Source organism: Rutilus rutilus (assembly GCF_951802725.1).
Source record: "Rutilus rutilus genome assembly, chromosome: 5".
Classification (NCBI taxonomy): domain Eukaryota; kingdom Metazoa; phylum Chordata; class Actinopteri; order Cypriniformes; family Leuciscidae; genus Rutilus; species Rutilus rutilus.
This window is the reverse complement of record NC_140213.1, coordinates 29,763,407-29,779,678: the sequence shown is the minus strand read 5'-3', so window position 1 is coordinate 29,779,678 and position 16,272 is coordinate 29,763,407.

Genomic DNA, 16,272 nt, shown 5'->3' with positions numbered 1-16,272 from the left:
ACACTTGCCAAAACTCGTTGAAATCAATCATCACAAAATCATGACGCTGTTACAATGTACTGTACAACGAAGCTCTTACTATATTTACATCGTGTTTACATTGTTATTTGGTGAAAGCCAGAGGTGTAATTTTATACGCGATCAACAGACTGTCTGTCATCTGCTCAATGCTCATCACTAAGGAATCGTGAAGTGTATTGATCATAATGATCTATTCCCATCACATGAAAGGTTGCAATCTCGATAGCTGCAATAGTAAAAACGTAGTAAAAGTTTTAGAGAGAGTTCCACATGTAATACTAGCTATTTCATATGCAAACATGTCAGCCAATCACAGCAGTGGGCGTTTACACTGAAGTCTCACAGCAGACACGCCCCTTAAAACAGAGCGTTCAAATCAGAGGCTAAATTCAGGCTTGGAAAAAATGCCTTTTATTTCTAAATTATGACAATTGTTGATGTTAAAATCATACTAACATTATAAGGGCACCCCAGGAAACATTATAAAAGAATAAAATAATCCAGTCTATGACCCCTTTAAAGTGCAACTGCTCTCATGTTTTGACACAGGACAGCAATTGCGAATTTTCTGTTATCTTTGCAGGACTGTGATATGAAGAGTGTACAAAGTAACATACTGTATCTTTAGTAAGAGTGTGAAAGTGAATAGCACATAGTAGGCACAATAGCGGTATAAATATACATATCACACTTCGAATACCTTAACCATTGTGTTGTGTTCAAAACCCTATAACACTTGTGATGTTCCCAGTCAAAAATGACCAGCCTATAAAAAGTAGCTTATAAATCACTTGTTATGCTATATTATCACCCATTGGATTCAATCTTTTTGTCAACTTGTTCTCTTTCAATTAGGACTCATTTTATATTTCTATTTGCATCTGATTAATCGTAGGCCTCATTTCTCTGAGAGTAAGCATCTTATTTTTTGAGTAAAAAAAGCATTATTTATGAATAATTTTGGTAATATTAAATAAAATATGAAAAAATAAAAATGTATCTGCACTGTTGATCACACTAGTCTACTTTAATGTTTCACCAGGAAGTTTGTTTTGAAAAACTTTTACTCAATTGCTCTCAATTATGGTGCGCTGCAGTTCTATTTTTCACCACAGATTTACATTGTACAATTGAGGGTCGCTGTAGAGCTGGGGAAAGCTCAGAAACTGGCTGCCCCACTTAGTATACATGCCTGCTGAATCCATGTGCTAAATTTTAACATATCTTGCTCACTTTATGACTTAAAATAGTATCAAAAAATGTTTTGTTGCAGCATGCTGAACACATTTACAATTTATTATTAATTCAGTGTATATAGAGGTCTATGTTTGGATGAATATGTTGGTGAGGCCACCTGCCCTTATATATGTGCCGTGGCTGCACTGAGCAAAACATTAAACACTTCAGCACCAGTTCAAAATCAATGTTCTTGATTTCAGCATGTTTGCATTACTTACATCAGCTTACCTCTCTTACAATTCTTATACAAATTTAAACCACATAATGTTGCCTTCAAGAGTGTTAAAAAGTTTATATGTATTATATTATATAACATTATATAATTTATTATATTATAGTTATTATAGTTTATTTATTTACTTCCAAAGTCAACTTTCATCTGGTGTTAATGTTAATTTTGGACCCTGCATATAAGTCAACAACTAAATCCCATCTTTATTATCACATATTTTTTAACACCTGTGTTTAAACTTGTATAGCAACACTTTATCTGTTTAAGAGTTCAACTAAAAGAGGTTCTAATTCCTCTGAGACTTTGCATCATGGGAGAATTGAGGTACGGTGGCTTTTGTCACCTGATTTGTATCAAACTCACAGAGGCTTATGTGTTTCAATAAGCTCTTGCCATTGAGGGTCAACGGCAGTGATTCAGCACTGGATAACACTAATAAAGAAACAAATCTATACTTTAATCTGATCTGCCAAACAGAATCCCTTTGACACACACATGCTCGAGATTGTTTTCTAGGTTTCTATGGGGGGATAGAAGAGGAAATGAGAATTATTGATCAGAATATATATGTTTTCCACAGACTATGTTGTTTCTCTGTGAAGCAAGCCTTTTTTTGTTAATTGTTTTGGCAACTTGTGCTGCCGCTTTTTCCAATAAAATCACCTTGGAATTGAAAACTGAATTGAAGCTGAATAGACTGCTGGAATTCTATCTGCACCGCAGTGGCAAAAAGGGATTACAGAGCTTTGGCAGGAGTCGTGCGTATACGAGTATGCATACTTGCTCTAGAACACAGCTGGGAGGAGTTCAATTAGTTCAGCCCAAATGCAAATCCAAGTTAAAGGTCTTGCCTGGATGAGACCTGAAAACAATGAGGCTTTTCCACACCTCCTTCCATTTAATTCCCTCCAGGCCTTAATCTCATCAAATCCCTTTCAAAAGACGGAAATGTACAAATTCTCATTTGAAATCTCTTGGCATTCCAAGTCATTCCGATGTTTGGCCCCACATGACAACTATCCCTTTTATAGCTATGTTGCTTCTCATAGACAACAATTAGAATGAAAAGAAAATAGAGACTTTTGGCTCTCCTGCATTTCACATTCTTCTCCTAAGAGTAAATAAAAAATCGAATCATGTCGGATCTATAAAGTTTCTAAACAGTGACTCACACGTTGATCAAATTTGCCAAGATACCAAAGTCTGCAATATAAAGTAAGAGATTTCCAATGAACTCAAAGATTTCTCATGAATTACTATTTTATCATTTGGAATTTGCATACATTTATGCCAGGTTTATGATCCATTCTATGGACTGATATTCTGTTTTGTTTCTTTTAGTTCCTGTTTTCCTGCTCAGTTTCCTTGGTTTGTTTCTATAGTTACGTATTAGTTTTACCTGTGTCTAGTTTGGTTTCCTTTATTCAAACCCTATATTTATAGCCCTATATGTGTTACAGGTTATAAATAAAGACTCCAGTGTCGTATTCGTGCTTGCTGCAAACCACCTGTGACACTTATGAAAATTACTGTTTAATTTTGTTCTGTTTTCATCTCTCCTATATAATTTCCTAAACAAATTTAGATTAAATTTTAGCATGTGCATGATGACATTTGCTATGTTTCCCGGGATAAGCTTTTACAGAATTTATAATTGATTTTATTAATATTTGCATATTTACATAAGTGTCATTAACCCTTAAACACATACCTCGGGTCTTTAGTGACCTGGGACGTCATTCATTACCCTCATCCCCATTCATTTTTTTAAAGTTAGACATCAACCCACTTAGTATTCCTCAATCAATTAATTATAAACAATATAACAAGACAAATTTTTTTTTAAAGAATGCCCTTTTTCCCATTCATTTTTTGTAAAGAAAATGTATAGGGTCGCTAATTACCCGAGGTGTGTAATAATAATTTGATGATTACTTTGAAATCTTTGATGACTGAATAAGTGCAAGCAGCGTCTGCGCATGAAGGTACCTCACAAAAACTGATTTCGGACAGACTTCTGAGGTAGCATAACGATTTAATGATCTACAGCAAAATAGAGTGAGCTTTGGTGAAAATTAAGTGAATATTTAATGACAACAATAGTCATTTCTCGCTAGAAATGACATCATAAGTGGAAACTGTTTATCACAAATGTACATTTTCATACAAACTGACCACCAGCTGCAACTTTCAGACGCCATCTTTATTTTTTTTTAGCTCTACTGTCACATAACGGAAAGCACAGGACTGTTGGATATCAAAGGCATCGAAGGATATATCTATGCTATCTATCTAGTTACCACAGGCAGAAAACAAAAGAATAGGAAGTATCATCAGCAAAACTTGAAATGGCTCAGCGATTCAGAGCAAGTACTGAACGCAATTAAATATTAGTTTTATATTATCGTGACAGGTAGAGATCCGTCCATGTTATATATAGATCCGGGTCGCTAAAGACTTGAATATGTAATAAGGATTGGTGAAACATTCATGCATTTAAGGGTTAATGTAGTACTAACATTTTTGTATTTTGTAATTGTATTTTTACAATTGAGTTGATAATAATTGATTAACTGACAGACAAAGCAGTATCCCAGTTAAAGAGATTCATCTGAAAGGTAAAATTATACAGGTGTCACAGTCACGTTCAGTTTGTTTTAGGTTCTTTGACTTTCTGTTTTGTTTACATTCATCATGTGTGTTTCTTGTTCTAGTTTCCCACCACTCATCAGTCAGTCACCATGGACACTAACACCAATCATCACAGCTGTTCGTCATTGTATCATCATCACTGTGTATTTAAGTTATTTAACCTCTTTGTGCTCACTTCAGTGTCTGGTATTGTTCGTATTGCATGTTTACACGCATGTTGGCTGTATATTTTGATCTAGTTAAAAAAAACCTGTGTTACGTACTCATCATCTTTGTCTTCCGTGGATTTGAGCGTTACAACAGGCATATGAATATTTACATATTTAATTGCCCATATTTTATTTGAGGATGTGTCATAATACTGTAGCAACACTAAGAATGCAAATGTATGATTTCACTCAATGAACCTATAGGTTTTAATGAAAGCAAAGATGTTGGAAATGTACAACTAATTCATGGAAACACTGAATAATAACCCCATTAATTACAATAAGTATTACCCCTTAGCTGTCACCCCCGTAAAAAGAAAAAAAAGTTATAGAAGTTTGAGTTTATGAAAATGTACAATGTAAAAATATAATTATTTACAGTGAGGAAAATAAGTATTTGAACACCCTGCTATTTTGTACGGTGGCCGAGAGAGCTCAACGCGCTGCAACTGAAGAAAACACATGCAAATAGAAAAAACACCCGCAAATTAAGAAAACATCTTCATCAGTTTCACAACACATGTGTGCTCCAAATACTCACAACACAACCAAATACAGAAACGCGCTGCAAAAGTTCACAACACAACCAAATACAGAAACGCGCTGAAAATAGGACAGAACACAACGGAAATGTTTCCGGGGAACCCAATAAGTGACGGACGGACGGCTGGGACGTGCTTATTGCTCGTGAGCTTTACCTATGCCCTACTCTCTTAAAAAGGCAGACGGCAGAGCCCTTGAATTGGGCACTTTGGAGGGAGCGGGGCACTTGTGTGCCATTATGTTGATGAAGGGAGCAACAAAAGACAACGTAATTTCCTCATTATTTTCACCTGGGATGTTACCATGACAACGCAGCGCGTGTCCATCAGCTGAATAGCTGTTCTTACCAGAAATATAGTATTATTGCTGTTAACATAACTGTTGCAAATAAATATACATTTTATACAACAAAGTTTTTAAAATATGCGTTATATCTGTGTGTGAGTGTCTCAACTTTAAAACTTGCCGTCTCATATTTGGACCCTAGCTGCATTCTAACATTTCTTATGAAACTTATTTTAACATAACATGACAAAATGTGTACAATGTAACTGATGTATAGATTAATGTCTTTCCCTCATGTTCTTTTTCTCTATCTTATTTATTTATTTTAGTCTTCAGCTCGTTGTTCTTTTTAGTATTCTTATGACATTGCACATATTGTAAATACATTTTGTATATTGTATACAAAGTTGTATGTCATAAACGTGTCATCTCTGTATGTTTTGCAAAAAAAATTAATAATAATAAAAGTAGACAGCTGTAAGCATGTCCCAGCCGGGTCCGTCACTTATTGGGTTCCCCGGAAACATTTCCGTTGTGTTCTGTTCTATTTGCAGAGCGTTTCTGTATTTGTTTGTGTTGTGAACTTTTGCAGCCCGTTTCTGTATTTGGTTGTGTTGTGAACTTTTGCAGCGCGTTTCTGTATTTGGTTGTGTTGTGAGTATTTGGAGCACACATGTGTTGTGAAACTGATGAAGATGTTTTCTTTAATTTGCAGGTGTTTTTCTATTTGCATGTGTTTTCTTCAGTTGCAGCGCGTTGAGCTCTCTCGGCCACCGTAATTGTTAGAAGTTCTCCCACTTAGAAATCATGGAGGGGTCTGAAATTGTCATCGTAGGTGCATGTCCACTGTGAGAGACATAATCTAAATAAATCAAATCCAGAAATCATGATGTTTGATTTTTCAACTATTTATTTGTATGATACAGCTGCAGATAAGTATTTGAACACCTGAGAAAATCAATGTTAATATTTGGTACAGTAGCCTTTGTTTGCAATTACAGAGGTCAAATGTTTCCTGTAGTTTTTCACCAGGTTTGCACACACTGCAGGAGGGATTTTGGCCCACTCCTCCACACAGATCTTCTCTAGATCAGTCAGGTCGCTGAGAAACACGGAGTTTGAGCTCCCTCCAAAGATTCTCTATTGGGTTTAGGTCTGGAGACTGGCTAGGCCACGCCAGAACCTTGATATGCTTCTTACAGAGCCACTCGTTGGTTATCCTGGCTGTGTGCTTCGGGTCATTGTCATGTTGGAAGACCCAGCCTCGACACATCTTCAATGCTCTAACTGAGGGAAGGAGGTTGTTCCCCAAAATCTCGCAATACATGGCCATTTCATCCTCTCCTTAATACAGTGCAGTCGCCCTGTCCCATGTGCAGAAAAACACCCCCAAAGCATGATGCTACCACCCCCATGCTTCACAGTAGGGATGGTGTTCTTGGGATGGTACTCATCATTCTTCTTCCTCCAAACACGTTTAGTGGAATTATGACCAAAAAGTTCTATTTTGGTCTCATCTGACCACATGACTTTCTCCCATGACTCCTCTGGATCATCCAAATGGTCATTGGCAACTTAAGACGGGCCTTGACATGTGCTGGTTTAAGCAGGGGAACCTTCCGTGCCATGCATGATTTCAAACCATGACGTCTTAGTGTATTACCAACAGTAACCTTGGAAACGGTGGTCCCAGCTCTTTTCAGGTCATTGACCAGTTCCTCCCGTGTAGTTCTGGGCTGATTTCTCACCTTTCTTAGGATCATTGAGACCCCACGAGGTGAGATCTTGCATGGAGCCCCAGTCCGAGGGAGATTGACAGTCATGTTTAGCTTCTTCCATTTTCTAATGATTGCTCCAACAGTGGACCTTTTTTCACCAAGCTGCTTGGCAATTTCCCCGTAGCCCTTTCCAGCCTTGTGGAGGTGTACAATTTTGTCTCTAGTGTCTTTGGACAGCTCTTTGGTCTTGGCCATGTTAGTAGTTGGATTCTTACTGATTGTATGGGGTGGACAGGTGTCTTTATGCAGCTAACGACCTCAAACAGGTGCATCTAATTTAGGATAATAAATGGAGTGGAGGTGGACATTTTAAAGGCAGACTAACAGGTCTTTGAGGGTCAGAGTTCTAGCTGATAGACAGGTGTTCAAATACTTATTTGCAGCTGTATCATACAAATAAATAGTTAAAAAATCATATATTGTGATTTCTGGATTTTTTTGATTATGTCTCTCACAGTGGACATGCACCTACGATGACAATTTCAGACCCCTCCATGATTTCCAAGTGGGAGAACTTGCAAAATAGCAGGGTGTTCAAATACTTATTTTCCTCATTGTATATTTTATATAAAATATGTATTTTACAAAATATGTTTTACTCTAAAACTGCAAAAAAAAAATAAAAAAATGAAAGCCAAATATCTGAACAAGTTGTGTTCCAAGTTGTACGTTGATATCTCAAAAAAATTGCTTTCAGTAAGATTTAATTTGGGCGCAGTGCCAAACTTTGTCACTAGATTACATCCAAGCTCCATTACTGTACAAATAAGGGCACCTCCACTTTCATAAATATTTTGAGTGATCTGAACCATGTATTTCCATAATTTTAATACAATTTATGAAGTAGACATCCTATTCAGAAGTAGTGTGGGTGGTTTGGCAGTATTTGATTTGAATTCAACCTATAATAAACATAAAAAGAGCACATATGTGTGTTATAGCTCGCAGCCTCATCACAAATCAAGAATCAATATTTTTTTTCTTTATATTTAAAACATTTTCTAACCTTTTTTTCTCATAAAATTGAATTGGTGTTAACTTTTGAACTCTTGGCATGAAAAAAAAAGAGGTTTCTACCAATCTTTCATGTTATTTCATGTTTATTGTTATTTCAAAATAAAGGCCTGAATATTTAGTTGCAAATTGATAAATTACTGCTCCTCTGTATTTTTTTTTTTTTTTTTTAAACAGCCACCAAATATGAAAACTAGAGATTGTAACCTTTCAAATGATATATAGTTTGTCAATATTATTTTAGTTTTTTACTAAGATATTATTGTTTTAAAAATATAATGGCAAACGTCCCACAGTATATGTGACACAGTACATATATATATACAAAACCCCTCTAAAACCGACGAAACACACCAGCATTACCAGCTTATGCTGGTTTAATCTGCTAGATGGGGAATACACAAGAAAGATTGTTTAGCTTTCAGCCAGCTGTTCTGCTAGTGAGTTACTGTGCCACATGGGCCAGATTTTGTGTCTTAATTTACCGTTGACCCACGTCATAACACATGTTAAGCACAATCATGAGAAAATTAGATGGAAACTGAGTTCAGAGAGGGTTTTGTAATGAGTTTGCCTATCTTTGTTTACCTGTCAGGGCACACAGACGGAGGCAGTAGGCTTTAAACCATGTTACATAGGCGGGTAAACAACAGATGGCAGAATCATATCCCTATGGTAACAAACTTTGACCCAAGAGCACACTGCACTGCTTGACATCTTTATTCACTGTTCAAAGTTTAGGAGAGAAGAACTTGTTCTTTCATTCCGTCACCAGATAAGTAATGGAGGCTCCGGTGAGCCAATTGCCTTCGGGCCATGGGAAACCAGTCACAGAGCCGTAAGGGATAAAACAAAGAGAGAGGAACCTCCCGTTCTCTCAAGTGCATTTTGACACATTCATTTAAAACACATTATTCTCCAGCAGTTCTCTACACTGCCTGAGGTGCATGGGTCAGTTACCCACTGTTTACAAGGGCTATAGACAACTGAAGTGCAAGGTTAATTAGGTTAATACCAGGTTCCCCCTAGGAGAACAAACCACACAAGTTACCCTTTTTATAGCTTCCTGGCAAAATGTGACCTGTCTTTAAGACTGAATAACCTTTTATAGGAACAGTTTGCCCTAAAAATCAGACCTGTGCAACAACATTGAAAATAATAGTTCACACGACTGCCAATGGCTTGGAAATCTCACTTGTATATGTGCATGTTCAAACCTGACGTCATGGATGGATGGATAGATGGATGGATGGATGGATGGATGTATGTGAAGAGGTCAGATGCAAAAGCCTCTAAGTGCCATCTGAAAATTTCTTCTATAATGGTCATTTTTATCAAGCTCGTATATTTAAGGTCAGTAATTTCACTTAAATGACAATTAATAGGTAATTTTCATTGCTATTTAAGTGAAATTACTGAACTTAAATATACAAGCTTGATAAAAATGGACCATTCTAGAAGAAATTTTCAGATGGCACTTTTCAGAGGCTTTTGCATCTGAACTCTTCATGTACAGTATGTATGTATGTGTGTTTGTGTGTGCATGTTCAAACCTGATGTCATGGATGGATGGATGGATAGATGGATGGATGTATGTACAGTGTGTGTGTGTGTGTGTGTGCGCGTGCGTGTGTGTGTGTGTGTGTGTGCGTGTGCGTGCGTGCGTGAGTGCGTATGTATGCATGTATGTATGTATGTACCAGCAAATTCACCCCAAGGTCAGAAAAATCGTAAAACACCCAAGAACTACACCACTGACTCTACAGGTCTCAGTTAACATTTTAAATGTTAAAGTTCATGGCAGTACAACTAGAAAAAGACGAGACAAGTATGGCATGGAAGGGTTATGAAGGGTTGCCAGGTGAAAGCTTCTTCTCTCTAAAAAGAACAGCACAGCTTAGGTTTGCAAGGTTGCATCTGAACAAACCTAAAGACTTCAGAAATAATGTCTATTAAGCCTGGTTCACACGGCAGGATAATTAGGCCGATTTTAGCCCCGATTCACCCCTTCCGACAATCTTAAGGATGCTCCGATTATCGTAAAATAATCTGATCAGATATTCCTGCCATGTGTGGTGTGTTAAGACTGCTCTCGTCTGCTCGGAAGGACGTCGGGACCGCTCCGATCTCAAATCGGGGATATCCAACATGTTGGATTTATTTGGTCCGATTTCTCCTCGTGTGTGGTGTCCCCCGGGGACAAACGAGCACGCAGCCTGTGGACTGTGGCGTGTAGCCAATCAGAAAGCGAGGTGACGAGGCGGCGAGGAAGCACCGGGAAACAAAATCAAAACAGCCGGCGGCATGGCGCACCAGAAAGTCCAGTGGACGTCGGAGATCATCGCCTTTTCTTTTGATAACGTTTTTTTTCCGGTTAAAAACAAACTACAAACTATCGCCACTGCATCCTCTTCGTCCGCCATGATTGTTTACTCTGAAGTCACGTTTGATCTCGAGGGATTTTGCGAGATTTTCCGTCTGACCTGGGAATGCTCGGGAGTCAAATCGGTTCGTGTGTGATGTGTGTATTTTGCCGTGTGGCTGCGCACCACACACTGTACGACCAAAACTGTTAGACCCGTGATTTTTTATCGCCGTGTGTGGGGTCTCTCAGGTTTGGAAAATCGGCCGACAATTTTAAAATCGTCCCGTGTGAACCAGGCTTTAGACAGTTGAGACCAAAGTGGAGATGTATGGCCATAATGTTAGGCGAACCAAGTTAGGCGAAAATTAAACACAGCAAACCTCAATGAACTGAAGCAATGTTGTAACGAAGATTAGGCCAAAATTCCTCCAGAACGATGCGAGAGACTGATATTGTCATACAGAAAATGATTCCTTCAACTTATTGCAGCTAAAAGTATCTCTACAAGCAATTTAATCAAAGAGTGCACTTAGTTTGTAACCCCAGGCCTTTCCATTTTGCCTTTATATTTGTTGATATGTCATTTGTTGTTGTTCATCTGAGATTGTATTTACCTCATTTTAAAACCTGCAAACGACCAGATGATTTTATTATGTTCTGATCCGTAAAACCATACAATTCCAAAGGGTGTCCTTTCTTTTTCACATGATAGATAGATAGATAGATAGATAGATAGATAGATAGATAGATAGATAGATAGATAGATAGATAGATAGCATTAGAGCAAGTTCTGCCGGAAAGACTCAATTGTTACGTCACTTATTACCATCTCATATCCAATCGTGTTCTAATACTTGTAGTATAAAAGATCGGTACTTACACATGTCTGAGTTCGCAGATGCTGACGCTTTCATTCACCTCCATCCTCCCCACCACCACCAGGATGGTCCCTTTCCATACCTCCAAGAGGGTTGGCTGCATCCCTGCCTTCGTCTTCAGGCAGGAAATGCAGATTCCGTACCCTCGGATTACGAGCTACGGACGGGGCCTACGCCAAATAACTTTATATCATAATATTTGCTTTCTGTATTGTTAATAAATGTATACTTGTTATGGTATTTTTGCCTCCCGAGTCTTTCTGGTAGAACTGTCAGAAAGTGAATCAAAATGTAGTGTAATGCTGCTCTTTTTTTATAGGCACACCTGAATCAAAGCCAACATAGGATGAGGAAGAACATTGTCTCAGTTCACATCAAAGAATTGCAAAATAATGAAACCCTCATTCCTACATGAAAGTAGGAGAGCACCTGATAACATCATAAGAAAGACTGCTGGGCCTGTGGGAATTACAATCCACTTTTCACCTGTTTGTGACCTCATCTACTGATAAAATCAACCTGGACATGACAAGTTGTGCAAACTCACATCTGCATGGTTTGTCTCTCTTCCTCCAGTGTGTACAGCTATAAAAGCAAATCTTAATAATAGTTTGAGAGATGCCGAAACTTAATTCAATACAATTTTAAGCAGGTATCTCACTGAATAAATGTGGTTTCATCCAGGGACATACATTTCAGCAACTGAGACGCTACTAAAAATACAAACTAGTTGCAAAAATTAAAATAATAATGCATAGCAAGTAATTTTAAACTCCATCCACACACAGAATAGAATAAGCATATTTTAAGCCATTACATCAACATCTCTCATCATTGGGGTGGGGGAACGGATTTCGACAGCTGAACTATTTGCCGTCGGATTCTGTTCCCCCTATGTTTCTTACACAATAAGGTTCTATTATTTATCAAATTGCAGCAAATTGCTAGCCTCAATGGTCTAGTGGTCAGTGACCTGACAATATTTTTGTTTTTTAGCTTTGGGCGACCCGAGTTCTAGTCCCGGGTCGTCGAACTTTACTATACTGTCCTTTCATAATAAAAGGCAAAAAAATAAATAAAAATTCTTAAAACTGATGCAAGTTAAGCTCCATCCACACACAAAATAGAATCAGCATTTTTTTAAGTCATTACATCAACACCTCTCATAATGGGAGTGGGGGAACGGATTCCGACAGCTGTTTTTTTTTTGCAGTCGGATTCCGTTCCCCCTATGTTTCTTACACAATAAGGTTCTAATATTTATCAAATTGAAGGAAGTTATTAGTCTCAATAGCCTAGTTGTCAGTACCCTGACAATATTTTTTTTAGGTTTGGGCAACCCGAGTTCAAGTCCCGGGTCATCGAACTTTCTTGATACTATACTTTCCTATCATAATAAAAGGCAAAAAATATATTCTTTAAACTGATGCAAGTTAAGCTCCATCCACACACAAAATAGAATCAGCATTTTTTAAGCCATTAAATCAACACCTCTCATAATGGGAGTGGGGGAACGGATTTCGACAGCTGAACTATTTGCCATCGGATTCCGTTCCCCCTATGTTTCTTACACAATAAGGTTCTAATATTTATTAAATTGTAACATATTGCTAGCCTCAATAGCCTAGTGGTCAGTCCCCTGACAATATTTTTTTTTAGCTTTGGGGCGACCCGAGTTCAAGTCCCGGGTCATCGAACTTTCTAGATACTATACTTTCCTATCATAATAAAAGGCAAAAAATATATTCTTTAAACTGTTGCAAGTTAAGCTCCATCCACACACAAAATAGAATCAGCATTTTTTAAGCCATTACATCAACACCTCTCATAATGGGAGTGGGGGAACGGATTTCGACAGCTGAACTATTTGCCGTCGGATTCCGTTCCCCCTATGTTTCTTACACAATAAGGTTCTAATATTTATCAAATTGAAGGAAGTTACTAGTCTCAATAGCCTAGTTGTCAGTACCCTGACAATATTTCTTTTAGCTTTGGGCAACCCGAGTTCAAGTCCAGGGTCGTCGAACTTTCTTGATACTATACTTTCCTATCATAATAAAAGGCAAAAAATATATTCTTTAAACTGTTGCAAGTTAAGCTCCATCCACACACAAAATAGACTCAGCATTTTTTAAGCCATTACATCAACACCTCTCATAATGGGAGTGGGGGAACGGATTCCGACAGCTGTTTATTTGCCGTCGGATTCCGTTCCCCCTATGTTTCTTACACAATAAGGTTCTAATATTTATTAAATTGTAGCATTTTGCTAGCCTCAATAGCCTAGTGGTCAGTCCCCTGACAATATTTTTTTTTAGCTTTGGGGCGACCCGAGTTCAAGTCCCGGGTCATCGAACTTTCTTGATACTATACTTTCCTATCATAATAAAAGGCAAAAAATATATTATTTAAACTGTTGCAAGTTAAGCTCCATCCACACGCAAAATAGAATCAGCATTTTTTAAGCCATTACATCAACACCTCTCATAATGGGAGTGGGGGAACGGATTTCGACAGCTGAACTATTTGCCGTCGGATTCCGTTCCCCCTATGTTTCTTACACAATAAGGTTCTAATATTTATCAAATTGAAGGAAGTTACTAGTCTCAATAGCCTAGTTGTCAGTACCCTGACAATATTTCTTTTAGCTTTGGGCAACCAGAGTTCAAGTCCAGGGTCGTCAAACTTTCTTGATACTATACTTTCCTATCATAATAAAAGGCAAAAAATATATTCTTTAAACTGATGCAAGTTAAGCTCCATCCACACACAAAATAGAATCAGCATTCTTTAAGTCATTACATCAACACCTCTCATAATGGGAGTGGGGGAACGGATTCCGACAGCTGTTTTTTTGCCGTCGGATTCCGTTCCCCCTATGTTTCTTACACAATAAGGTTCTAATATTTATTCAATTGTAGCATTTTGTTAGCCTCAATAGCCTAGTGGTCAGTCCACTGACAATATTTTTTTTTAGCTTTGGGGCGACCCGAGTTCAAGTCCCGGGTCGTCGAACTTTCTTGATACTATACTTTCCTATCATAATAAAAGGCAAAAAATATATTCTTTAAACTGATGCTGTTTAAGCTCCATCCACACACAAAATAGAATCAGCATTTTTAAGTCATTACATCAACACCTCTCATAATGGGAGTGGGGGAACGGATTTCGACAGCTGAACTATTTGCCGTCGGATTCCGTTCCCCCTATGTTTCTTACACAATAAGGTTCTAATATTTATCAAATTGAAGGAAGTTACTCGTCTCAATAGCCTAGTTGTCAGTACCCTGACAATATTTTTTTTAGCTTTGGGCAACCCGAGTTCAAGTCCAGGGTCGTCGAACTTTCTTGATACTATACTTTCCTATCATAATAAAAGGCAAAAAATATATTCTTTAAACTGATGCAAGTTAAGCTCCATCCACACACAAAATAGAATCAGCATTTTTTAAGTCATTACATCAACACCTCTCATAATGGGAGTGGGGGAACGGATTCCGACAGCTGTTTTTTTTGCCGTCGGATTCCGTTCCCCCTATGTTTCTTACACAATAAGGTTCTAATATTTATCAAATTGAAGGAAGTTACTAGTCTCAATAGCCTAGTTGTCAGTACCCTGACAATATTTTTTTTAGCTTTGGGCAACCCGAGTTCAAGTCCCGGGTCATCGAACTTTCTTGATACTATACTTTCCTATCATAATAAAATGCAAAAAATATATTCTTTAAACTGTTGCAAGTTAAGCTCCATCCACACACAAAATAGAATCAGCATTTTTTAAGCCATTACATCAACACCTCTCATAATGGGAGTGGGGGAACGGATTCCGACAGCTGTTTTTTTGCCGTCAGATTCCGTTCCCCCTATGTTTCTTACACAATAAGGTTCTAATATTTATTAAATTGTAGCATTTTGCTAGCCTCAATAGCCTAGTGTCAGTCCCCTGACAATATTTTTTTTTAGCTTTGGGGCGACCCGAGTTCAAGTCCCGGGTCATCGAACTTTCTTGATACTATACTTTCCTATCATAATAAAAGGCAAAAAATATATTCTTTAAACTGTTGCAAGTTAAGCTCCATCCACACACAAAATAGAATCAGCATTTTTTAAGCCATTACATCAACACCTCTCATAATGGGAGTGGGGGAACGGATTCCGACAGCTGTTTTTTTGCCGTCAGATTCCGTTCCCCCTATGTTTCTTACACATTAAGGTTCTAATATTTATCAAATTGAAGGAAGTTACTAGTCTCAATAGCCTAGTTGTCAGTACCCTGACAATATTTTTTTTAGCTTTGGGCAACCCGAGTTCAAGTCCAGGGTCATCGAACTTTCTTGATACTATACTTTCCTATCATAATAAAATGCAAAAAATATATTCTTTAAACTGTTGCAAGTTAAGCTCCATCCACACACAAAATAGAATCAGCATTTTTTAAGCCATTACATCAACACCTCTCATAATGGGAGTGGGGGAACGGATTCCGACAGCTGTTTTTTTGCCGTCAGATTCCGTTCCCCCTATGTTTCTTACACAATAAGGTTCTAATATTTATTAAATTGTTACATTTTGCAAGCCTCAATAGCCTAGTGGTCAGTCCCCTGACAATATTTTTTTTTAGCTTTGGGGCGACCCAAGTTCAAGTACCGGGTCATCGAACTTTCTTGATACTATACTTTCCTATCATAATAAAAGGCAAAAAATATATTCTTTAAACTGTTGGAAGTTAAGCTCCATCCACACACAAAATAGAATCAGCATTTTTTAAGTCATTACATCAACACCTCTCATAATGGGAGTGGGGGAACGGATTCCGACAGCTGGTTTTTTTGCCGTCGGATTCCGTTCCCCCTATGTTTCTTACACAATAAGGTTCTAATATTTATCAAATTGAAGGAAGTTACTAGTCTCAATAGCCTAGTTGTCAGTACCCTGACAATATTTTTTTTAGCTTTGGGCAACCCGAGTTCAAGTCCAGGGTCGTCGAACTTTCTTGATACTATACTTTCTTATCATAATAAAAGGCAAAAACTATATTCTTTAAACTGATGCAAGT